Source organism: Vipera ursinii (assembly GCF_947247035.1).
Source record: "Vipera ursinii genome assembly, chromosome: 16".
NCBI classification, from domain to species: Eukaryota; Metazoa; Chordata; class Lepidosauria; order Squamata; family Viperidae; genus Vipera; species Vipera ursinii.
This window is the reverse complement of record NC_139529.1, coordinates 7,582,671-7,606,946: the sequence shown is the minus strand read 5'-3', so window position 1 is coordinate 7,606,946 and position 24,276 is coordinate 7,582,671. Positions and strand designations below refer to the sequence as shown.

The 24,276-nt window shown below is 45.4% G+C and overlaps 1 protein-coding gene across 1 annotated transcript in view; it reads right to left on the bottom strand.

Moving 5' to 3' along the window:
- The window catches only part of LMX1B (LIM homeobox transcription factor 1 beta), a 141,600-nt gene that overhangs the window by 15,969 nt on the left and 101,355 nt on the right, over positions 1-24,276 (bottom strand). Inside the window, exons 10-15 of the transcript XR_014493916.1 lie at positions 19,740-19,982; positions 17,568-17,700; positions 5,839-6,020; positions 2,063-2,117; positions 683-749; positions 126-264 (exon numbers count right to left, since the gene is read on the bottom strand). The gene's annotated coding sequence lies outside the window, so the exon portion shown is untranslated. The remainder of the gene's footprint in view (positions 1-125; positions 265-682; positions 750-2,062; positions 2,118-5,838; positions 6,021-17,567; positions 17,701-19,739; positions 19,983-24,276) is intronic.

Genomic DNA, 24,276 nt, shown 5'->3' with positions numbered 1-24,276 from the left:
CGTTAGGAAAAGAAGGCAAAATAGCAATTGCTAATGAGCATACGTGTTTTTGCAGCAGAAATATATTTTGAAGCTTGTTTGCACGCTCCTTAAGCAATTTCTTTAATCCCTGTGCATCTACCCACCTTTTGAAAGAAAGATAAACGGTGACTAATTCAAATAATTTTGATTATTCTTCAGGCTGCGGTTCTGTTTCTTCCTTGCAATACTCTGATTTGAATATACAACTGCGCTACAGAATCTTTGATAAAATCAGATTCTGGGCTGAAAGAGAGAGAAAAAAATATATCTGGAATATTCGATTATGGAATAGACATCCTGATGTATTTCTTTCAAAGGGGCAAAGGGACAGCTGATCCAATGGGCTTTTCCTAGCGCTGTTCTCCCTTTTCTCAAGGATTTTATTTTTTTTAAAAAAAATAACAACTGCATCCTTGCTCGAGAAGACAAAAATAACTTCATTCCCAAAGCCTTAAAGATTTAGCTGGTTCTATCCCTAAGGCCGAAGGGCTGAGGAATATTCTTCCCTAGTGTGTATTTCTTTGCGTTAAAAATTACAGAATTTACTTCTAAGCAAGCCTAGAAGAAGACGATCCAGCCAGACAGGCCAATGATGAACACCCAGAGATTGATCACCAGAGAAAAATTCTCACTACAAAGCAAGTAAAAAAAACAAACAAACCTCTTTTTGACATTTTTCTTCTTCTTCTTTTTTTCCAAATGCAAGATAGAATTCCCTTCTTAATCTCCTGTTTGAAAATAACATTAGACCGACTGATTAATTAATCCACTCAGTAAGGAGCTAACTCTTGACCAGCTACCATTTCAGTTTTGATACTTGGAATTTTCTCTTATTTCAGCGAGGAACTTTGGAAATATAGAAATGCTTGCTGGTTAAGCGTCATGGATTCTCTGTAGGACCCTTTAAAAAAAAAAGATTTGTTTATTTATATATAAAATTTATACGGCTGCCCAACTCACAAGAAGGGATTCTGAGCAGCGTGTAACGAAGACACAAAAGGAAGAAAACATCAAAAAAAAATTATCATGGTTGAAAAGTTAAAAAGCATATGGTGCACAAGATATCCGATTAGTGAAGGAGTCGCCTCAAGATTTTATCTCAAAATCTTATTTCAAAATGCCTTACAAAAAAAACAAAAACAAAAACCAACCTGGCTTCCTCTCTGTATTAATTTGCTAAGAAACTGCTTCTTTAATGAATGGATGCAAGCCACATATTTTTTTTTCCTTAAAGGTTTAAAAAATAAATAAAATAGGGGCCGCTTGCCACGGATTTATAAATTGATCAGTCTGTGCTTCATCAATAGTTAATTTCAGCCCTTGTGGAATTTCCTACCTCTGCCTTCTTTCTCTCCCTATTTATCTCCAGAGGTGGTTTGTTAATTTTACATATTTGTATAAATAAACTTCTTTTTAATTGTGTAGTTGCAGAAAATATATATATATATATATATGAAAGGATATATGGGGAGCTGCGAAGATAAAGTGAAAACAGGGGAGCTGGTGTGTATAAGATGGAGGGTGTAAATATATCCATTGCGTTTATTGGTGTGAGTCTTTAGAACTGCGATGTTATAAAATTATTACTGTTCTCTCTCCGAACGTATGCATAGTGGGCGATTGGTCAGTTAAAGATAAAATAACCGTCCCTTGACATTTGTGTTTTGTTAACAAAGGAATAGAAGTTACCTTGGAGATTCTTAATTAACTCTTTTCCTGTAGTCTGCTTATCATTTCGCAGTTTATTTAAATAGATGTGGGGTATTATTCTTGTAAAAACATCTCCTTAATCTCCACCAAAATTAGCATTTCAGCACAAGGCAGTAGATGAAATGCATGATTAAGTCAGGCTGGGTTTAGGGCATTTTTTTTTAAAAAAAATATCCTTTTTGTCCATTAAATAAATGTTCAAAACTCCAAACGTTATTTGCAATCAAATAAGAAGGCGCAAATATTCGCTCTGCCAAAACTCATGCCATTTTCATAGCAAATTGGCAGAGGAGGTTTACGCTGCCGGTCGTTTTTGTAGTAAAATACTTACAGGAGAATTTATTTTGGAAAGAGACCCAGTCCAGTCCAATCCAATCCAAGCATTCCTGCCGTTCAGAATAGAATAAACCATTAAAAAAAATATCTTAGCAATTAAAAAAAAAAAAGGCCAAGGGCCTGATTGACCACATCCAACACCATCCCCACACCGATTTTCATCCGCTTCTGAACTGGTCCTGAGGAATGAAAGGTGGGCAAGTAATTTTACAAAACAACTTTGTTCGGCAAGAAATAGCTATCCAGCTATTTAAAGCCTTCCCCCTTCTCCCTTCTGTAAACGGGGATGGGGGGTGGGGGGTGTTTAAATTGAGGCACGGGAGAGAAATAGATGCCCATAACTGCAAATGTGTGAGCTAGAGGGAGCTCCATCATAAGATTATTGGGGAAAGAAAGAGGCTATGAAACCACTCTCCCGCCTTTGTCTGAATCCGAACATAAAAGAGCTGGCTTTGTAGCTGATTTTATCTGCGCCGTTCTGTGATATGAGTGTTATTGCTTGAAACAGGCTTTATCCCGTGTTCAGCCACTGCTCCTCTCACACCGGAATCTGGATCAAAACTTCCCCTTATTCCCCGCCCATCTTTCGGATAAAAAGGCTTCTCTTTATTGCCACAACAACCACGTTTAATGAAAAGCCACCATTTCAAAAGCTCCTCTCCAGATGCTGTTTAAAAATCCCTTTTTTGCGCTGCCGGAGCTGTTTAAGGTGTCAGTCCCAGCATAATCGCGGTTAAGACTTCTGTGGCTTCTACTATTTTTGTTGTGTCGGAAAACAGAGCAAGGGTTTTGACGTGGCCCTTTGGCCGACATGAAATGTATAAGTCAAATTTAAATGTTCTTCAAGAGTAATCATTAGTTCTTTCCAGTTCATTTTAGCGTCCGGCCAAAGTCCGAACAGTGTTTCCCTACAGAAATGATTCTTAGAATTAATTCCAAAATCCTGTTTCAAATTAACAGTGGAGAAGCCGTTAATAAGCAGTAATTCCCATCAAGGGGGCAGGGCAAGGCAGCAGAGGACACCGCACACCTCCATGCAATCTCATTTACAATCCTAGCCCTTCTTTGCTCACCCAAACCAACATATCCTCAATGCTGCACAGAACATAGAATCATAGGGTTGGGAGGAACCTTGCTCAACCAGGTGACCCTAGTCCATTCTGGACAACTGGCTGTCCAGTCTCTTCTTGAAAACCTCCAGTGATGGAGCATCCACAGCTTCTGGAGGCAAGCTGTTCCCTAGGCAGCTGCCTTCACCCAAGAACAGGGCAGAACCCCTTGCAGATAGAACCAGCTGGACAGCCCTTCTCAGAGGACCATTTCTGTTGGAAAGTAGTTCTTTTCCAGCTACCACCTGCAGAGTTGGCATCCATGTCTTGAGCCACCTGCCTGCTTTCCCTCAAGTCTTCCAGAGCTGGAGGGCATGCCCTTATGATTGGCTTGGGGTTTGCATGGCCTCTCATTAAAGAAGTCTCCTGGATGTCTGCAGAGGTGTTTTGTCTCACGCCTTCCCGAAAGGTTGCCTTGGTGTGCTGTGGAATGTTTGGCAAGGCCACAAGCGGACATAAAAATCTGGGTCATGTTTGGGAAGGCCAGGCTGAACAATGAAGACTTCATGAGCCCGTAGGGATGACCTGTGCAATTAAAGCTCGGGATTCTAGAAATGCTTCTTCGTATCCATGCTAGGATGTCAAACACACTTGAAGCTACTTCAGTCTCCTGAATTCTGTCTGTTATTTTTTTAATTACATTCATTAGATTTGCTCTACCAATAAAGAGGAATCATTGTAGCTCAGGGTTGAAATGATGAGCGGGTCCTTGGTGCTCGCTGAGCTGGGTTATTTTCTTGCAAACCTTTCATTACACAAAGAGGCAACATCATCAGTGCTACTCAGCCAAGCTCAGATAGCACCAAGAAATGGTCATTTTCTATACCCCCCCCCCGCTATTAAAGTTTTCAAGAGAAAATATGGTCTCTAATCGATGATAACTAACATTCTTTCGAGGGTTTAGGGTTGTCTTGTCCACCACCATCTCACTGTTCTTTTATCTCCTGGAGGTTGACTAGTTTTGAGGAACACATCTAAGGTGGCATGTCTTAAATATCAACTGGAAAAAAGCAACAGTGGAATGGGGCGCGCCCTCCTGTCCATCCACCTAACGGACCACTGCATGACCTAAGACTGAAATTAGACCTTCCTCTCTCTGATCAAGCTTCTCCAACTTCATCTGGGTGATGATGTCTGGCCTACAGGTCATCTTTGACTTGCAGCCGTAATTGGGACCACAACTTAGGAGAGACGTGAAGAGAAATTTCCTAACGGTGAGGACAATTCACCAGTGGAACAGCTTGCCTTCAGAAGTTGTGGGTGCTCCATCACTGGAGGGATTTAACAGGAGAACTGGACAGCCCCTTGTCTGAAATAGTGTAGGGTTGGACTAGAAGACCAGAAGACCTCCAAGGTCCCTTCCTATTTCTATTGTCCTCTTATTCTCTTATTGAGCTTCCATTCTCTCTTTCTACTGCTTCCCGTCTCCTTCTTTCATTGCAACTTTAATTATGAGCGAGAAATAAATCCAGAGTTCAAGACGTCCCACCACCACAATAATGACATCTGTCTCCTGACACAAACCCTAACTCTGACGGAAGCAAGGCAGAGAGCTGCAGGTTCTTAATGTAGAGCTCCCTTAAGCAGCCGGGAAGACTCATTAGCTCGAGTTGGCACGAAGGGGTTAATATAAAGAACATTCTTTTATGTGCGGATAGATCTGGGATGCGGCACCCCACCCGACTTTCATCAACTGTATCTTACCTCAAGAGTCCCTTGAAATTTAGACTGGGAGCTGTAATATATGAACTGACCTAGCTTGGCCTTAATTTCCCATCCCCTTAATCTCACCCTTTGGTCTCCTGCCTAGGTTACTTCAGCTGAGAAAAGGAGAAGAAAGAAAGGCACACAATAGCTCTCCTTCGTCTGTCGCAGAAGATTGCAACTCCTTGTCTCAGATAAAGTGTGTGTGTGGGGGGGGGGGCTAGGGGAGTATACTAGAGCTGGGTCCGTAAGCCACTATTTATGGTAGATATTTCGACTGCCACGAAACTGGCTGTTCTTGCCAATCGTGGGCAGCTCAACCGACGGTTGGCCAAGTGTTGGGTGCCAACATCGGAGCCTTAAATTGACATTGATTTGGATTTGCTACCCCCTCTCCCCAATTCAGTTGAGGAAAGGAAACTGGCCTAAATAAAACACAAGAATCTGTTAGCAAAAAATAAAGGAGGTCACACTTAGTGTTCTCCAGGAACATAAATCTAGCTTTGGCTTGGGGAACCTCTTTGGAGACTCCTTTAACAGAACATAGGATAATAAGGTTGGAAGGAACCTTGGAGGTCTAGTCCAACCCCCTGCTCAAACAGGAGACCGTACACCATTCTGGAGGAACGGCTCTTTTTGAAAACCTCCAGTGATGGAGCATCCATAACTTCTGGTGGCAAGCCGTTCCACTGGTTTATTGTTCTTACTGTCAGGAAATTTCTCCTTAGTTCTAGGCTGGACCTCCTTCTGACAAACTTCTACCCCTTTCTTCTGGTCCTGTCCTGTGCTGCTTTGGAGAATAAATCAGTCGTTTGGGTGCGATTAGCTTTTCTGCTAATAATTTAAGGCACAGTGCTGAACCTTGACCGGGCACCATCCATTTTGATACAGAGCATCAGGCTTGGAGAAATAGCTCTCCAAAAATACATGGGATTCAAGATAAATCATTTATATGTACACAAAGGTAAAAGTTTCCCTTGCCATCTCCATTGCCTATCCAAGGGTGCCAGCGTTGTCCAAAGACATTTCCCTCCTCATGCCAGCCGCTGAGGAGCACGGAACATTGTTACCTTCCCACCGAAGTGGTACCTATTTATCTGCTCTCATTTGCATGCTTTCGAACTGCTAGGAGGTCAGGAGCTGAGGAAAAATAGCAGGAGTTTTTAGCAGGAAGGGGTCGTGTCACAGGATTCTTCACCTCTTCCCTTTGAATCACACGCCAAATCTTTTGCAAAAGGGCGGGCGTTAACATGCGTGAGGCCTCGGTCTCAACGGGGCTGGGGTGGGGGGGCGAACCCACAATTTGTGTCCTTGCTAGGAGTCACGTTCTCCCGACCTTGAGCATCCTTCCTTTTGGGATTCGGTCATCTGACATCGCCAGCTCGCAGGTTGCCATGGCAACCCAGGAAAGAAACACGAGTTCGGTAATGTTGCTTTATTGGACGAGGAGGAGCATGGATGATGGGCTGGGGAGAGAGGAGGAGGAGGAGGAGGAGGAGGAGGAGGAGGAGGAGGAAGCAGGGAGGGAGGGAGAAAGTGCATCACTGCAGCTGACTTTAAGAAAGAATCAGAAACACCAGGAAGATGCGTAGGACTACAGAGCTTTGCAAAATCAGCCACATTCTTATGCAACACGATCTGAGGCTCCTTGATTCATCTAACCATCACACTGGGGCTGTCTGTGCACGCACTGCCTAGTTACTGAATCAAACCATTTTCTGGGTTTGTGAAATGTCCCGAGCTATCAGGGAACTCAGCAAGCCAAGATTCACGCCATGTGCACATAACCGCGTTTACAGGTAATCCTCAACTTGTAACTATTTATCGACTGTCCGTTCAGAGGCACCACACAAAAAAGTGACTGAGGTACAGTTCTAGCACTCATGACCATTGCAGCAAACCTGTGGGGGGTCACGTGATCGAAACCTACCCCTCATGGTGGTTTAATAAGCCACCATACAGAGAAGTTGAGGGGTCCAGTGTAGGTGCTCCCACACTGGATGTTTTTAAGAGGAGATTGGACAACCCTTTGCCTGAAATGATATAGGGTCTCCTGCTTGAGTAGGAGGTGGGTGTAGAAGACCTCCAAGGTCCCTTCCAACTCTGTTATTCTGTTAATTTCCAGGTCTCCTGGAATAGAGACACTGAGGCTATGAAGAGGACATCTCCAAATTTGGGTTGTGTGGCTAAGAACTTGTCTACACTATACTCTATATTTTTTGGGGGGGCTCCATCGCAATCTAGCGATGGATGGAAACCAGTCAAGGAGAGAACCATCCTAGAAGGAGAAATTTCTTGACAGATAGAAGAATTGATCAGTGGAACAGCTTGCCTCCAGAAGTTGTGGGTGCTCCAACATTGTTGTTGTTGTTAGCTGCGAAGTCGTGTCCGACTCATCGCTCCAACATTGGAGGTGTTGAAAAATAGACTGGACAACCACTTGTCTCAAATGGTATAGGGTCCCCTGTTTTAGGCGGAGAAGACCTCCAAGGTCCCTTTCAACACTGTTATCCTGTCCATCCAAAATGTCTTGAGAAATGAAGTGTCCTGAGAGGATGATTTGAAGTCTTCAGTTCCTCTCCTTCCCAAAATACTTTTCTCCAGAAGAGATTGGACAACCATTTGTCTGAAACTGTATAGGGTTTTTTGGAGGGGGCTGGACTAGAAGACCTCCAGGGTCCCTTCCAGATTCTATTCTATTCTATTCTATTCTGTTCTGTTCTGTTCTGTTCCGTTCCGTTCCGTTCCGTTCCGTTCCATTCCATTCCTTGAAGGAAAACTCAAATCTCCCCAACCATCTCAGTGATCCTTTTTCATTGGAAGCCAACCCTATGGGGATCCACAGACCTCCTTTGGGGCAAATATTCCAAAGCCTCAAGAGGCTGTAATTCTAACACGATCCACTTTTCTCGTCTGTTCCTTTCCTCCCCCCCTCCTTTTTTAATCGCTTTTGCATTCTCCACAGTGATTAAGACAAGGCCAAAAGGCACGGCGCAAACACCGCAGGAAGATAAATTCTTTCCTTCTTGTCATTTTTTATTAAACTGCCCATCAGCTGGCAGTTAGCAAGAGGAGAAAAAAAAAAGCTGACTCAAGAACACAACACGGTGCTTGGAGCTTCTATTGGGAGCTAGGAAGAAGAGAGCGGGGGAGGCTGCTACTATAGGAGAATATTTGTAGCACAGGGTTGAAATGAGGGGTCCCGATGATGTTACCTAGTTTGGGTAATGAAACATCTGCAAATTTTGGAGCTCTGGTCCTTCTCTGGGCCTCATGGAACACAGGCTTGGGGAAGCGTATTTTTATCAACGGTTTTAAAAAAGGGAGGGTATTCTATGACTGAATTTGGACCACATCACCTCCAGTTTGCTGTTATTGTGCAACAGAGGTACATCAGGAAGGAAGGAAGGAAGGAAGGAAGGAAGGAAGGAAGGAAGGAAGGAAGGAAGGAAGGAAGGAAGGAGAGGAAAGGAAGGAAGGATGGAAGGGGAAGTCAGGGGAAGAAAGGAAGGAAGGAAGGAATGAAGGAGAAAGAGAGAGAGAGAAAGAAAGAAAGAAAGAAAGAAAGAAAGAAAGAAAGAAAGAAAGAAAGAAAGAAAGAAAGAAAGAAAGAAAGATGGATGACAGGTATTTTTAATAGAAGAGAAGAAAGAGTGATGTTACCTGCATTTCATTTTACTCACTCTTAAATACAAATGGAAATGTACTTTAGGATTTGTCCTGTCCATATTTTTTGGGGGGTGGGGGGAGAGACACATAAATCAGACATTCCTTTTTTTTTTAAACAGCCTCTTCAGAAGGGTGAGAGTTAGCATGTTTCTCACACGTTTGTGTCGTTTTGAGATTATCAATCAGTGGTTATTTTAAAAAAAAGAAAGAAAGAAAGAAAGGAAGGAAGGAAAAAAAGAACAAGTTTCTAGTCCTTATGCCCGGAGGGAAGAGAGGCTGGGAATGCATGGTGAAAATCTCCAAAGCTGAGCGGGTCACTTTATTTCTGCTCTGCAAGCCTTCAGACAATGGGCCGAGTTACATTCCAGAGGCTTTATTCCAAAAATTCTTTTCGGTGGGTTTTCTCAGATGGTGGGATTGTATTTTTTTTTTTTTGGTCGGGGGTGGGGGGGGAAGGGGAAGAAGAGGAGGGGAGGATAATTTAATTTGAGGGCCGAAGTCTCTCTCTGTTGCGGTGTCACTCAGGGCAGGAGATTCCCAAGAATTACGAAAGTTCATAAGGTCACAGACATAGAGGGGGAAAAATAGTGACAAGGAAGGGAAAAAAAATGTGGTGGCAGCCCTTCAAAATTGTTCACGGCAGGAACCCCGGGATTGTTTCTTGACAGGCTGCCTTTCCTGCAGACGGGCTTACGAGCCTCTGCTCTCCAGGTGCTTGCCGCCGCTTGGCATTTTTGCTTCTTTCCCCGGGACGACACAGGTTTTATTCTTTGACCCGGCCGATCTGTCTCTCCTGCGCTGGAGAGATCTGGATCGGGCGAAGGATGATGGGTGGAAGAAGAAGGGGGAAAAAAAAGGGACCCGTGGATTTAGCCTTGCTGGCAATCTAGCTGGTCTTTAATTAAGAAGTTTGATTTAAAGAAAATGGTTCCCTTGGGTTGCCCTCCTTCCTTCCTTCCTTCCTTCCTTCCTTCCTTCCTTCGCATTCTTCTCCCTCCATTTCCTTCCTTCCTTCCTTCCTTCCTTCCTTCCTTCCTTCCTTCCTTCCTTCCTTCCTTCGCATTCTTCTCCCTCCATTTCCTTCCTTCCTTCCTTCCTTCCTTCCTTCCTTCCTTCGCATTCTTCTCCCTCCATTTCCTTCCTTCCTTCCTTCCTTCCTTCCTTCCTTCCTTCCTTCCTTCCTTCCTTCGCATTCTTCTCCCTCCATTTCCTTCCTTCCTTCCTTCCTTCCTTCCTTCCCATTCTCCTTCCTTCCCTCGCATTCTTCTCCCTCCATTTCCTTCCTTCCTTCCTTCCTTCCTTCCTTTTCTTCCCATTCTCCTTCCTTCCCTCGCATTCTTCTCCCTCCATTTCCTTCCTTCCTTCCTTCCTTCCTTCCTTCCTTCCTTCCTTCCTTCCTTCCTTTTCTTCCCATTCTCCTTCCTTCCCTCACATTCTTCTCCCTCCATTTCCTTCCTTCCTTCCTTCCTTCCTTCCTTCCTTCCTTCCTTCCTTCCTTCCTTCCTTCCTTTTTATTTCCTTCTCTCCCTCTCTCCCTTCTTCTTCCTCCCCACCTTCCTCCTCCTCCTTCTCTCTTTTTCTCTCTCTCTCTCTCTCTCTCTTTCTTTCTTTATCACAATCCAGACCTCCCTAGGCTTGTTTAAACACTGGAGAATGACTAGTTTTTCTTGACTGGGTCAGCAACATGTGAGCAATTCAACTGACCGGTCATAGGTCATCTCCCACCGAATGGCAGGTGAACGTAGCACAGACTGGAACGGGGCCATGGCTTTGAAAAGAGACAGCCAAGGGGGACGTTACAGATCTTTGGAAACGCCTGCGGGGACCGTCAGCCAGAAGCAATCCACAACATGTTTTCATAGGATACGGAGCAGCCGTCTTAAGTTACGAGGAGGCCGATTCCCATCAAGCGTTAGAAAACTCCCCAGCAATAAAAACAGTTTGACACTGGAGCCGATCCTCATCTTCCCAGGAGGCCTTTTGGGCAGAGGTCTCTGTCAGGGATGCTTTGATTGGAGTCCTGCGCCAGGAAGAGTTGGCCTTCACGACTTCAACAGCCTTATACGACTTGAGCATCAGAAATGCGATGGGCCGTTTAGACAGCAGATCAGAGGCAAGTCTAGAGTTACAGCCTTCGGTCCCCAGGAGCAATTATGGTTTGATGGAACCCACTTAGCTTTCAGACCATCAAAGAGAAGAGGTCCTAAATGTTTTCCCCCAAAACATTTCAAGCCTGCTGTGGAGGCTTCACAACCCAGGGAAAGTTCTGAGTAACCGGCTTCCTTGACCTTGAGTTGGGAAGCCCTCATATTTCCTTTCTCCCTGCTGCCAGTCTTGGCGTTCTCTGTACTCTGGAACAGGCCAGTTGTAACACGTCTCTGTCATCTTTCCTTCCTTCAAGCTTTGATGGGCAACGAGGCCGCCATGGCTGCTGTCACTCAAAGGGTGTCAGGAAAAGAGCTTTTTAATCCCATTAACAAGGTCTTGTCTCTTTCTCATTGCCAAGGCTAATTACGAGAGCTGAAAACATGCCGAGATGTCTCTCTCCCACAGGTTGAAGAGGAAGAACAGAACATACTTGATGCAGAGCGAAGGAGTTTGATTTTTTCCAGGGGGTCTCTTCTCTCCCCCCCCCAAATAAAAATAAAAGCATGGCACTTTTAGACTCTGATCAATTATTTATACTCTTTAATACCCCACCCCACCCCAAAAATTCGGTTGTAAACGTCTATAAAAAAGATGTTGAGACTTGAGAAGGAGTGTGAAGAATAGCAACAAAGATGATTAGGGGGCTGGAGGCTCAAACACATGAAGAACAGGAATTGGGCATGTCTAGTTTGGTGAAAAGAAGGACTAAGGGTGACCTGATAGCAGTCTTTCAATATTTGAGGGGCTGCCCCAAAGAAAAAGGAGGTCAACCTCTTCTCCAAAGCAGCTGAAGGCAGGACAAGAAGCAACGGATGGAAACTAATCCAGGAGAGAAGCAACCTGGAACTAAGGAGGAATTTCTTGACAGTGAGAACATTTAATCTTGCCTCCGGAAGTTGTGAGTGCTCCGCCACTGGAGCTTTTTACTACGCTTTTTTAAATAAGAGATTGGAAAAGAAATGGTATAGGTTGGACTAGAAGACCTCCAAGGTCCCTTTCAACTCGATTATTCTGTTATTCTGCTCAGAGATCATGTTTACATTTTTTTTTTTTTTGCAAATCCAAAGGTGCAGCAGGAAAGAGCAAACCATGCATTGGCATCCCTGAAATATTCTCATTTCTTTCCATTTTTCTTGATGAAAAAAAAAAGGTGAGTCTTTCCACGTAGGGAATTGGGGAAAAAAAAAAAGGCCTATTTTTGTTTCAGCTCAGTTCTCGTGGGCTGAAGCGGGATATCTTCTGTTTTTCTGACGTGAACTGCCTAACCCCCAGATGCAACTTTTGCGTCTTTTTTTTTCTTTCTCTTTAGCTCATCAACTGCATGCATATTTGATGACTTGGAAACAATATTGGCGAAATAAACGAGCGTTCTGCAGGGTTCCTGATGCGCTTAATTGTCTCTGTTGGCTTCACAAGAAAAGAAAGCTCTAACTCAAGGAATAGATGGGGACAGCAGGAGGGAGAAACGGTGACATTCGGAGCCACCATCCTTTTCAAACCTCCAGAAGATCCTTAAATCGGGGTTGGGGAAGCCACCTCTGGCACGGTGGGCTGCTCAAAAACTCAGAAGAGGGCTCACCCTTTTTATTCCTCCACCGCTTTTCTTTCTCCTTCTCTCCATTCTTCTTTTTCTTCTGCCCAGCCCATATATTGCTGCCCAATCTTTCCCTAGCGTATTAAACAAACAGCGTTGCCCCAGTGTCTGATTTCTTTGCTCTTCTTGGTTGCTTGGAGGACATCTCTGGCAAAAGACCAAGACCAACGCTTGCGATCCTCCGAAGAAGAACGCAAATCACAACGGCACCCAGTTCCTGGCTTTTGGGGGCAACAGGGAAGGATGCTGGAAGTGAGCAGTGAAGAGATGGTCTACTTTCATAGTCCATGTGTTGTTTATCTCTGTCCCAAATCCTCAAGTTTGGCTTCCTCGCCACAAGGACTGGGTTGCCCAACAGGCTAAGTTAAAAAAAAACAAGAAAAGCTCAGGCAATGGTTGATTCTCCATGGCATCTAAGGACCAAATAAGAAGCAACAGGAAGAGAGAGAGAGAGAGAGAGAGAGAGAGAGAGAGAGAGAGAGAGGGAGGGAGGGAGGGAGGGAGGGAGGGAGGGAGGGAGGGAGGGGGAGAGAGAGAGAGAGATAGAGAGAGAGAGAGAGAGAGAGAGAGAGAGAGAGAGAGAAGAGAGAGAGAGAGAGAGAGGAGAGAGAGAGAGGGAGGGAGGGAGGGAGGGAGGGAGGGAGGGAGAGAGAGAGAGAGAGAGAGAGAGAGAGAGAGAGAGAGAGAGAGAGAGAGAGAGAGAGAGAGAGAGACTCCTTTTTTGCCTGTGGATTAAAAAGAGGGGAAAACACAGTAACTCATTTATTGGAGTCCTTGGTATTGTCCCAGCTTGGTGGTTTTCCTGCAGATGTTTCAGTGCACTGATGATGTTACCTAGTTGGATAATGAAACGTCTGCAAATCAACACCCAATCTCTCAGAGAGCACCCAAGGACCCCACAGTCGTCTTCCTCTTCCTCCTCCTCCTCCTCCTCCTCCTCCTCCTCCTCCTTTCTAGCACTGAGGATGTTCCCTAGTTGGGTAATGAAACATCTGTCCCCTCCCCCCCCCCAAAGAGAAAGAAACCTCCACCAAGCTCAGAGAGCACCAAGGACCCCACGGTTCCAAATATCCTTCTCCATCTGTATCCCATTTATTGTTGGCCACCACAAAAATGCGTTAACGTCAGAGCCGTTTATCTTATTCCTGCCAACCGACAGGCAGAGTTCTGACTGTTGTCAAGAAATGCCCGCCGAGTGGCTTGTTAAACATGGATCCTGCCCGACGTAGTGGGCTTTGCTCATTATGCCGCAAAACTACAAGCGCCCCTATTGGTTTTTCTCGCCCTTTCTAATCTGCCGGCTTAATTGGGTGTGCGGTTATTAAATGTCACTGCCAGCCAGTTCATTTATGGACGGGTGAACAAAAGGAGGGGAGGGGGAAGGAGAAGGGGAAGCCGGAGAGAAATAAATTAATAAAACATCTTCACCCGCTTGTCTTCCGCTGGGGGGAAATGAAGAGTTTAGCAGTGAGGAAGCTGGTCCCCATCTGGTGCTTGCCTTGGCGAAGCACGGGAGGGCCTGATGGATTTATCGTGGCATTACTATGCCTGATGTGAAATAATCTAACGGCAAGGCGGTTATAGCCCTAAAGAGAGCCATCAGATGCTTAGGAGACATGGATGTTTGAAGGGATTAACTATGCTTAAATCAATACGGGTCATGAAAACAGAACTAACCAATCTTGTGGTCACTCAATTATTTAAGAGGAGCGGCTGTATTCCCAACAGGGTGGAATTAAACACATGCTTAAGGGGAACTGCCAATTAAACCCAGGCCCTTTACTGCTGAGTTAAGGGGAGAGCCGAATGGCGGTTTGAAGAAAGGCGGAATTTCCCTCGTGTCCGAAGAGCAGCATCTGGCAACATCCGGGAGGTGAGCTGGTAATCTTTGGTCCTGGATTGTTCGAGCTCTGATAGTAATAGGTGGGTAGAACAGGAGAAAACAAAGAACAGGAATTTCTACTTAGGAAACCCACATTTATGGGGAAATGCTGCAAGTGAGCCGGACACCTGTTTTCCCTACAATCTGTCAAACTGAGAGCTTAGCTCTGATAATATTACCTAGTTGGGTCATGAAACGTCTGCAAGAAAAGCCACCAAGCTCAGAGAGCCCCGAGGACTCCTCGTTCCAGCCCTGAGCTACCGATATCCTCCTTTATTTTTACCTTGGTCCTTTCTCTCCAGTTGGATAGGTTTATGTAGTAGGTAGTAGAGCTCTCCCATTTTTAGGACCTAAGAATACTAAAGAGGAATTCGTACAACCTGGAACCCTCATTAGAAGCCAGATGACAACAGAAAGATGCTAATGATAAGAACATTGGCAAAAAAACAATAATCGGGGCAGACAGCCGGCAGACGCCAATCGATTCCAGACCTTCGGAGTGGATTTACTGAAGGACACTTCAAGAAAGAGGCTTGTCTTTCCCCATTCCATGAATGGAACAATTGCACTGATGGATGGAAATGGATTGTTGACCACCCTGAGCTTGAAACCTGGTCTATAACTCATCGACGTCTCGGTTCTGATCAAATATATTGAGAGTGGATGTCCCTGGAAATACCTCCTTGATGTTTCTCTCTCTCTTCTCAGTCCTCAACTTACATCTGAGCCCAACATTTCTATCACTAAGCAAGAGAGTTAAGTGGCTTTTGTCCCATTTTACCACCTTGTCGGTAAGCGGATCACTGCCGTTCTTAAATTCACCTTTTTCAATGCGGTTATAGCTCTGAACGGTCCCTAAATGAGCGTTGTCTGCATTGTAGCATTTCAGAAGCTGACTGGTCCCTACTACTAAATTCTTCATGGTTAGCTTCCCGGTACAATTAGTGGAAGATCACACTTGTAACACCAAAAGCCCTCTCTCCCTTTGCGAAGCCAATTCTGCAGCCCATTGCAGAATGTATTGGGCCCGTATACAGTCCATGCCAATGTGTTTTTCCCAGCAGCCAGGGAAAAATCCCCACACTCAATTCTCCAGAAAAGCACTGCGTGGAGTTGACTTGGCGGTAGAGCACACCAAGCAAGAATCTTCTTCCCCCACCCCCCAAGTTCTAACGGTTGGGTTGCAAAGCCAAATCTTGGCAAAGCCGATGTCGCCTTTCAGGGTGTGCCCGTTTGCTGCCTTGTTAACTAATTTAGCTACTTGTCATGTTATCTGATTTCTTTCCTGGAAGTATACAGTTCTGTGCTCTAAGGGATGACATTTGTAGCTGACACGCACCAAAGGAAGGGGTGAATTTGGATCACACTGGTGGGTTTTTTTTCTTTTTCCCTAGCTTGCGAAAAAGCAACAGCATTTAGGCTTATATACCCGCCCCATAATGCTTTACTCTTTGCACAATTTACATGTAAGTATGATTTGCACATTGTCCCCAATAACAGTCGTAGTTCGAGGACTACCTATATTAGTGGCCTTATACAATTGGAGTGGATATCTTTTTTGGAAGTGAGAGCATCACCAATAACATGAATAAACCCTAGCGGGAACCTCTCCCGCTCTCTTCAATCATCTGAATGAGAAAACATTCCTGAAGAGAAACTTTTCCCAAGACGAATATGAAAGAATACAGAATACAGCAGAGAAGAGCTGGAAGGGACCTTGGAGGTCTTCTAGTCCAACCCTCTGCTCAAGCAGGAGACCCTATCCCATTCCAGACAAATGGCGGTCCAATCTCCTCTTAAAAACCTTCAGTGATGGAGCACCCAGAACGTTTGGAAGTATGTCGTACCACTGTTCCATTGTTCTCAGGGTCGGGAAATTTCTCCTTAATTCTAGGTTGGTTTTCTCTTTGATAATCTTCCTAAATTCTCAACCTCTTTGAGAAAATGACCCACCAAAAAATCCAGAGGGCTAGAAACTTTCTGAGCAACTCAAAAGCCAATCTCACCATCACATTCAGAGAGAGAGAGAGATGAGAGAGAGAGAGGGGGGGGAGGGAGAGAGAGAGAGGGAGAGAGAGAGAGAGAGAGAGAGAGAGAGAGAGAGAGAGAGAGAGAGAGAGATGAGAGAGAGAGAGGGGGGGAGGGGGGGAGGGAGAGAGAGAGAGAGGGAGAGAGAGAGAGAGAGGGAGAGAGAGACCCTGAGCTCTTTTCTCCACCCTTTGGTTCAAGTAGCTGGCTTTTTGCGACAACATCCGGAGCTTTCCCCCACTCCGTCCTCTTAATATATTCGGGTGCATTTTTTTCTTTTTTTAAAAAAAATGACATTTCCAGCAGACTTTCTCTGAAGATTATGCTGGAGACAGCCTGCCAGGAATGAAAGGAGAATTGGGGAGGGGGTCAGAGGAGGGGTGGTGGAGGAGGAATCCAAGGTGAACATTCCAGAGCCATTACTTGGACCCGCACCTTTGCGCAGGAGATGAGACGCCTCTGGCTCTCCACGCTGCTGCGCCTTGAGGTGTAAGGATAGCCGCAAATGGCTAATCAGGATCATCTGTTGGGGTTTTCATTTTTCAGCATTATTAGTGCTTCTTGGGACATGGCTGAGGAATGTGACAGATGCTTTTGAAGTCAAGAGCCGGGGATTGGGAGGCTGGAGGCGTTTTGGTGGCGTGCCGGTGACCTTCTTCCTTCACCTCTGGGGAGTGGGTGCCAGGAGTGTGTGTGTGTTTGTGTGTGTGTGTGGGGGGCAAACCTCCCTTCTGCCTACACCGGAAAGAAAGGAGAAGAGAAGGGGGCACATGCAAAAAGCCAGATATGGATGAAAGCAGGACAGTTAAAAGGCCTTTTAAACTTGGAGCAAATAATAAATGTCTGTGAAAGTCATGAGTAGTCTGAAAAAGATGTAGAGTTGTGTTTCCCTTCCTATATCTTTCCTCCCCTCCCTTTCCTTTCCCTTTCCTTTCCAACCTCTTCTTTTCCTTTCCTTTCCTTTCCTTTCCTTTCCTTTCCTTTCCTTTCCTTTCCTTTCCTTTCCTTTCCTTTCCTTTCCTTTCCTTTCCTTTCCTTTCCTTTCCTATCCTATCCCCTTCTCTTATCCACTCTAGGCCAGCCACTGAAACTTAACATGCAGACATTCACAAGGGCTAAGCGAGATCCCTCTTTGCAGATCTAACCGCTCCTACTGGACACGGTGGTGGCCACTTGTTGGTACCGTCGTAAAAAAAAAAAAACAACACCCTGAAAGAATCCATCAAGGATTAGGCAGCCCACGAATTCTCACCTGTTCATCAGAGCCAGGCAAGCGTGTCCCTGAAGATACATTTCAATTCAGGGAGAATTCGTTGAAATGGTCCCGTTGGATCCAATCTGCCAAGATTTCTTTCTTTTTACTCACCCAATGTGAACCTGCGTCGCCCTCTCCCACGGGGTCACACAAATGCGCACATTGGCACTGAGACGGGCTGGACTGCTGGCAGTGTTCTGTACAAAGACTTGAGGCTCGCCCTCCTCATTCTGCAGAAGCCTACCTGTTGGGACACAAACAGAATCCTTCAAACCCCTTAAAATTAAAATCAAATGAACTGTTAACAGCTGTAAAAAAGCTAATATCCTTGATACCCTAGACAAACGCGTATTTCCATTAGCTGGTGGCACACTTTTTCTATCTCTTGAACACGGATCTATTTATTAGGATCTGACGAGATCGTGATGGACGGCACGTGAGTGAAACTATCCAAACATTTGAGAAACCAGGGACGTGTTAGGAAAGATTTCTCCAAAGTCTTACGCAAAAGCGTTTTCATTTTTAATAGAAAAAAAAATTCTTCCTCTAAGTGTGGGGCAACGTAGAAAGTTACTAGCTTTTGAACTCCTCTTCCACCCTCCCAGAACTTGTTTGCATTTCCTGCTCTCTCTGAAGTGGTCCACCTTCAAGCACCCTCTAAAAAGCAACAACATTACACTGGCACAGCTTAGAAGCGTAATACGGACTTCCTCGCTGTGGTTTGGCAAAATTTATCATTGGAGATTCATTCTTGAAGAACTCTCCGGCTGGGTTGGCAAGGACGCCCCTACTGGTCATACTGGTGAACTGCAGTCTTTGAGCTAAGCATTTGGTCTCCATTCCTGAATGTCTACAGAGATTCTCCATCGTCCAGGTCAGGGTTGTCCCAAAGCTGCTTTTCCAAGAGGCAGCTGGACTGTCTTGGTTTTCCCTTGAAGAGGTTTCGCTTCTCATCCACGAAGCTTCTTCGGCTCTGACTGAATAGTGGAGAAATTTCGTTTTCCCCAAAGAACAGTTGAAGGAATTGGGTAGGGCCAGGCTACCGAAAAGAAGGACCAGGGGTAAACATGATAGCAGTCTTCCAATATTTGAGGGGTTGCCACAAAGAAGAGGGGGTCAATGCACCTGAAGGCAGAACAAGAAGCAACGGGTGGGAACAATTCAAGGAGGAGAGAAGCAACCTGGAATTAAGGAGAAAATTCCTGAATGTGGGGAAAATTAACCAGTGGAACGACTTTCCTCCAGAAGTTGTGGGACCTCCGTTGCTGGAGGTTTTTTTTTACAAGAGATTGGGCAACTCTTTGTCTGAAATGGCGTAGGGTCTCCTGCACGAGCAGGGGGCTGGACTAGGAGACCTCCAGGGTCCCTTCCGACTTTGTTATTTTGTAGATCTTCTAACTAGATGGATATTTGTATAGCCTCAACTCTCCACCTATGGCAAATTTCAGGAGTATAAATATGGCCTCCCCCTCCCAATGTTTCCTTCTTCGGGGTAAATTATACAACTTGGCACTTGGTTGGGATGCCTTCCAGTGACTACTGAATATCTCTCTCTCTCTCTCTCTCTCTCTCTCTCTCTCTCTCTCTCTCTCTCTCTCTCTCCCAGGATTCCTAGGTGTGGCAGGAAGCTCCTCTACGTTGCTTAGCTTGTTTTTCTTCTCTTGCTCTTCTCTTCTCTTCTCCTTCTCCCCTTCATCTCACTGGTATGTGCATTCCTAGCAAGCATTGGTTGGACTGAACGACCATGGAGAGGGAGGGGAACATGTAGCGCCTGCAGGAGGCCTGCCGAACCGACTGTTGAGGCATGATGAAACAGTGTCTTTCTCAACCATACCTGATGTGGTTGTAATTTAATGCATCTTCTTTGCAAGGGAAAGGCTCGTGGCCTAATCCTGGGTGGTGGCTGCCTTAAGAGGCCAGGCTAGCAAGGATGGGGCTTTGAAACCATGAGATCAGCAGACAAACCGAGATAAAAAGGGAGCAGAAGATCAGCAGACAAACCACAAGCTTCTTTTCTGTCACCTAAAACATAAATACTCGGCCAATCTAGCAATCCCTCAACTCCCACGCAGCAACGGCCACTCACCATGTACTGTGAAATTCCGGTCCTCTCAGCTGAGAGATCTGAATTTTCAATCGTTTTATTTCTTTGGTGTTTTATTCTGAGTGGGGGGTGGGTGGGGTGAAGGGGGAATTTTTCAAGAAAACAGATACTGGCCACCCCTGCGTGCAAATTATTGCTCTGATCTTAAATATATTTCCATCGGGTATTGGGAATCTTACCTACGACTTTATTGGAAGAGACCGTTCGAAGGCACGCTTTGCACACAGAGTGTTGCCGTGCATAAAAGCACACGGAGCTACCCATCCTTGGCCTTCTGAAAAGCCAGTTGTCACAAATCTTTTTCTGCTCGGTTTCTGCGAGCCAGGTGATGCGTGAGCCAAGTACAAGGGTAAAATGTTCAAAGCAGAGATCCTGAAGGGTTGATAGGCTGATCTGAACGGGTTCCGGATCCTACAAGGTGCCTGCAAAAAGAAAGAAAGAAAGAAATGACAAGCTTTTTGAAGTTAGGGAGGAAAAAAAGCATTAACCGGCTCTTGTAGGCAACCCAGATGACTTCTACCGATTAGAAGGCCCTTGAGGCTTCTCACACTCACTTTTGGCAAAAACCAAAGCCCTGACTCATCCTCCAAGCCTCTGGGGGGGGGGAGGAGGAGACAAAAGAGGACACGTTCAGAAGGCACAAATCAGCTCTTTCAACCCATCCTGTGACTTGGTTTTGGGGAGACTCCAGTGGACTTGCAGAGGAAGGCGAGGATACTAAGGAAAAGTCACTATAAGAGATGACCAGACTGAGCTGAGGGAGGCGTTAAATGCATCATCAGTCTCTTTGTGCCCACAAGAGATCTAGGTCCCGCCCACATTGAACTCCGATGATTCTTCTCTGCCACCGATTTGTTTTGACCATTAGGAATTCAGATTCTATCTTTCTATCTTTCTATCTACCCATCCATCCATCCATCTATCCATCATCTACCTACCTATCTACTTACCTGTCTGTTATCTTCCATCCATCTATTCATCTATCATCTATCTACCTATCTACCTATCTATCTATCTATCTATCTATCTATCTATCTATCTATCTATCTATCTATCCATCCACACACACACACACATACATACGTATACACCAAATGCTATAAGTCTATCACAATAGGTTTTATTAATTAATTTATCTTTTCAGAGAAAATGTTACTATCCTTAGAAATGTTCAAAACACTCATGTCAAATGAATAAGGAGGTGTTTAAAAGAAAAGCGCCATTAATAAATGCACATGAACGTCGAAATCCAGATCTCCCAAAAGAAGACAATATCAAATCTGAGATCAATTTGGCTTTTCTTGAAAACGGAGTATGCTAGCCAGCCTCCCCAGCTCACTTTCTGCTCAGCAAGAACAAGGATGTGTCAATAACCTGCTTCATGATTGATTGATCACCCTCAATTTGCGCCTTCCTCTTAAAAAAAAAAGGCGAGGAATTTTACTCCTCCAAAACAAACATCTGCAGCATTGAATGTAACCCGCATTAGTGTAAATCCCACTTATGAGGCTCTTGAAAACTATGACTAATCTTATCCAGACACTGCAGAGTGACATGCAACGGTTAGCTGTCACTGGGCTAAGTAGGGTTTATTCTTACTACTGGGAGGGAAAAAGGAAGGACAGTAGATCAAATGGCTTCTACAAAATTGTCGATGTGTGGCAGGGATTAGAAATGGCCCTTTTGGGTAGGTGGAAGATGTTGGGAAGGGCACATGTGGGTGGCACCACCTTCCGACCTCATACTGCTTCCCATAGAGGTTCCTCAATCCACCCAAAAGCAAAACACACACGTCTAGACTTTCACCCATAAAAAAGGGGGGGACCCCACTCTTTCCAGTGATTTGCATGCATTTAGCAAAGGGTGGAACTCAAATCTCTTTTTTCCTTGTCAGCAAAAGTCTCTCCTTCCACCGGCAGCGTGGAGCCAACAGGCGGTAGATTCATGCATAATTACTGTAGCTGTGGAGACACCACCTCCCTGACTTCTCCTGATGAGTTGTGTGGGGTTTTTTTGTTGTTTGTTTTTTGGCTCGGATACAGATCTTCCTTTGGCGCGATGGCTGGGTGGAAGTTTGGCTAGTGGGCGGCAGGGAAGTGGCACCTTGGCTGAGATGGATATTTTCAGCTGTGTCTCTAAGAATGAGGTAGACTTCAACCAATAGTATAACCTTCTGATAGAACAGAATATTTGTAGCTCAAGGCTGAAATCTCGGGTCCTTGGTGTTCTCTGAGCTTGGTGGTTTTCTTGCAGACTTTTCAGGAGGAGGAGGAGGAGGAGGAGGAATAGGAGGAGGAGGAGGAGGTGGTGGAGAATGGCTGTGGGGTCCTTAATACTCTCTAAGCTTGGTGGTTTTCTTGCAGACTTTTCATTACCAAACCAGGTAACATCATCCATGCTAGAATCCATGTATTCTATTCTATTAGGAAATACATTAGGGGGGAGGGGAGGGGACATGACACCTTTTAGCTTGTGTGTTTGTGTGTGTGGTGTTTCTGTCTCTCTCTCTCTCTATGTGTGAATGTATAGGAGGTAGACCAAGCCTTTGGTGAGCATCTAAGGAGCTTATCCCTCAGGCTTTCCAGAACTGGCCAAGCCCAGCCGCCACCCCCACCGGCTGTTGCAGTGACTCACAGACAGGTTGTGAAGGGAACACCAGGTCTCCAACTCCTGTTCTGGCACTTTGATTTGAGAAAGTTTCTGGAGATATGCCCTGAAGGAGATTTGCTTTAAGAACTTTCTCCCCACGTGAGCTTTCCTGAGCAGAGTCCCTTCTGTTCATCCTCCTCTGAGTTTCTGCCAGGTTTCAGAGGCTGTAGCATTAGCCGACCATGGTCGCTGAACATGGTTGAAGACCATGGCTGGGTTGATGGCTCGCTATTGAATTGTCAGCCTTCCTAGGTTAGACCAGACAGTAAAACACAAGAAATGATCTTTGCATATCAATCAGACACTCACCACTGAGAGCTGAGTCTTCCTTGGGGTAAATAATGCTTTTGTCAAAAACCTGCCAATTAGCTCGAGGCAGGAAAGAGCATGAATGACAGTGACACCAACTTTAGCATCTCTCCCTACCCCTGCTCTGGGCACATGTGTTTGTGATTCTCCAGCACAGAGTGACTGTGTTGATTGACAGCAGGAACCACCCCCGCCCCGTTGGCATTTCTTTTGAAGGAACATCTGGTGGCCCCACTTCATCTTATGTTCCCATCATGTTAGATGTGGAGGGAGACCGCTTCTGCTCAAAAGGCTTGGCAGCCAACGTTCAAAAGAAGGTAATCAAGGAGATTCTCACGATGTCCACAGGAGAATCAGCTCCACCAGCACACCGTCTTTGAAAGTCCTACATCCCTCATGCCAGAGAACCGCTTGCAAAAATAGGTAAAGGCTACTGCTAAGCTTGTAAGCCGCCCTGAGTCTTCGGAGAAGGGCGGGATATAAATGGAATTAAAATAAATAAATAAATAAATAAATAAATAAATAAATAAATAAATAAACGTCTCGTCCTGCAAAGTTGCTTTACTCCTTTGAGACGCCCTCCAATGATGTCACCAAGCCTATTTTTAACTCTTGATTTCTCACCTCGATGTTCTGAATAAAACCCGATCAAACTTGATCTAGCAGATGATTTCAGGTCCCGAGCAGCTTTGACCCTCTGCTGTTTTAAACCAAGGGGTTGCTCAACTCTGCTCGAAAGCTTCCGAGCTTGAACTTCAGATGTGGCCTGCAAAGGTCTCCTGGACAGAAGCTACCCACTGTCCCTGAGCTATAAGGTTCTCCCCTCAGAGACAGACGTGATCCCATTTCTTGAGCTTTAAAACCAAAGCTTCCAAAAAGCTAGGAGAACTTCAGACACCACTCTGTGGACAGTGGACTCCTTGGGTCACTTTTTGTTGCTGTCTGCTGTTGTTTTGAAAGGTGCACACTGTAGCTCTGGCCCTTGAAAGCTTCTCTGCTTGGAGTTGCAAGACCTTTCTTTCGCAGCTTCAAAGCCAACTCAAGACGACACCACCCTTTTCTTTTACTACCAGGCTGCTTCTCCGGGGAGGGGGTGAAGGGTGGGAGAAGAGGAGATGGGGTGGGTACGCTCGATATTTTCTAATGCCAAGGAGCGAATGAATGCCATCCGGTTGAGGAAAAGGAAGAAGAGAAAAGAAAGCAGGTCACCCGCCAAGGCGGACAAAAGTCCTTTCTTTGTCCTTTTATAGCCAGCAACAAAAGACTGCTTGGAAGGCTACAGCTGGGATCAGGCCCTGAGGCTGTTCCCCCTCCCAGCCTTTTCCCACCCCTCTTGACACTCCATCCCGTCTCCATTCAGCTCAGCTGGGTGTGTGTGTCCCCAACAATAGAAGAACAAGCTACGGTCACAATAGAGGTTGATTTTGGCTGACCTTCTTGGTTGGGGTGTCACTCCTGGCTATCAATGAAGAGAGTGGGGAGGGGATCTCTTAAGGCTTTTGTGTGTCCCCCCCCCACTCCTTGCAAAGCTAAAAGGGGCACGTGTGATGCCTGGGCCTGGTGAAGAGAGGGGTCTGCAACTAGCTACCATCTTAAATCCTCCTCCTCCTCCTCACCACCATCATCAAAATGGACCAGTTGGTATTGCAAGGCCAATAGGTGTCCAGTCACCTTTTGGAAAAGCATCTCTGAATTATTCTGTGTTGTGTGTGCGTGTGCGTGTGTGTGTGTGTGCAGACAGCAAAGAAGCAATGGGTT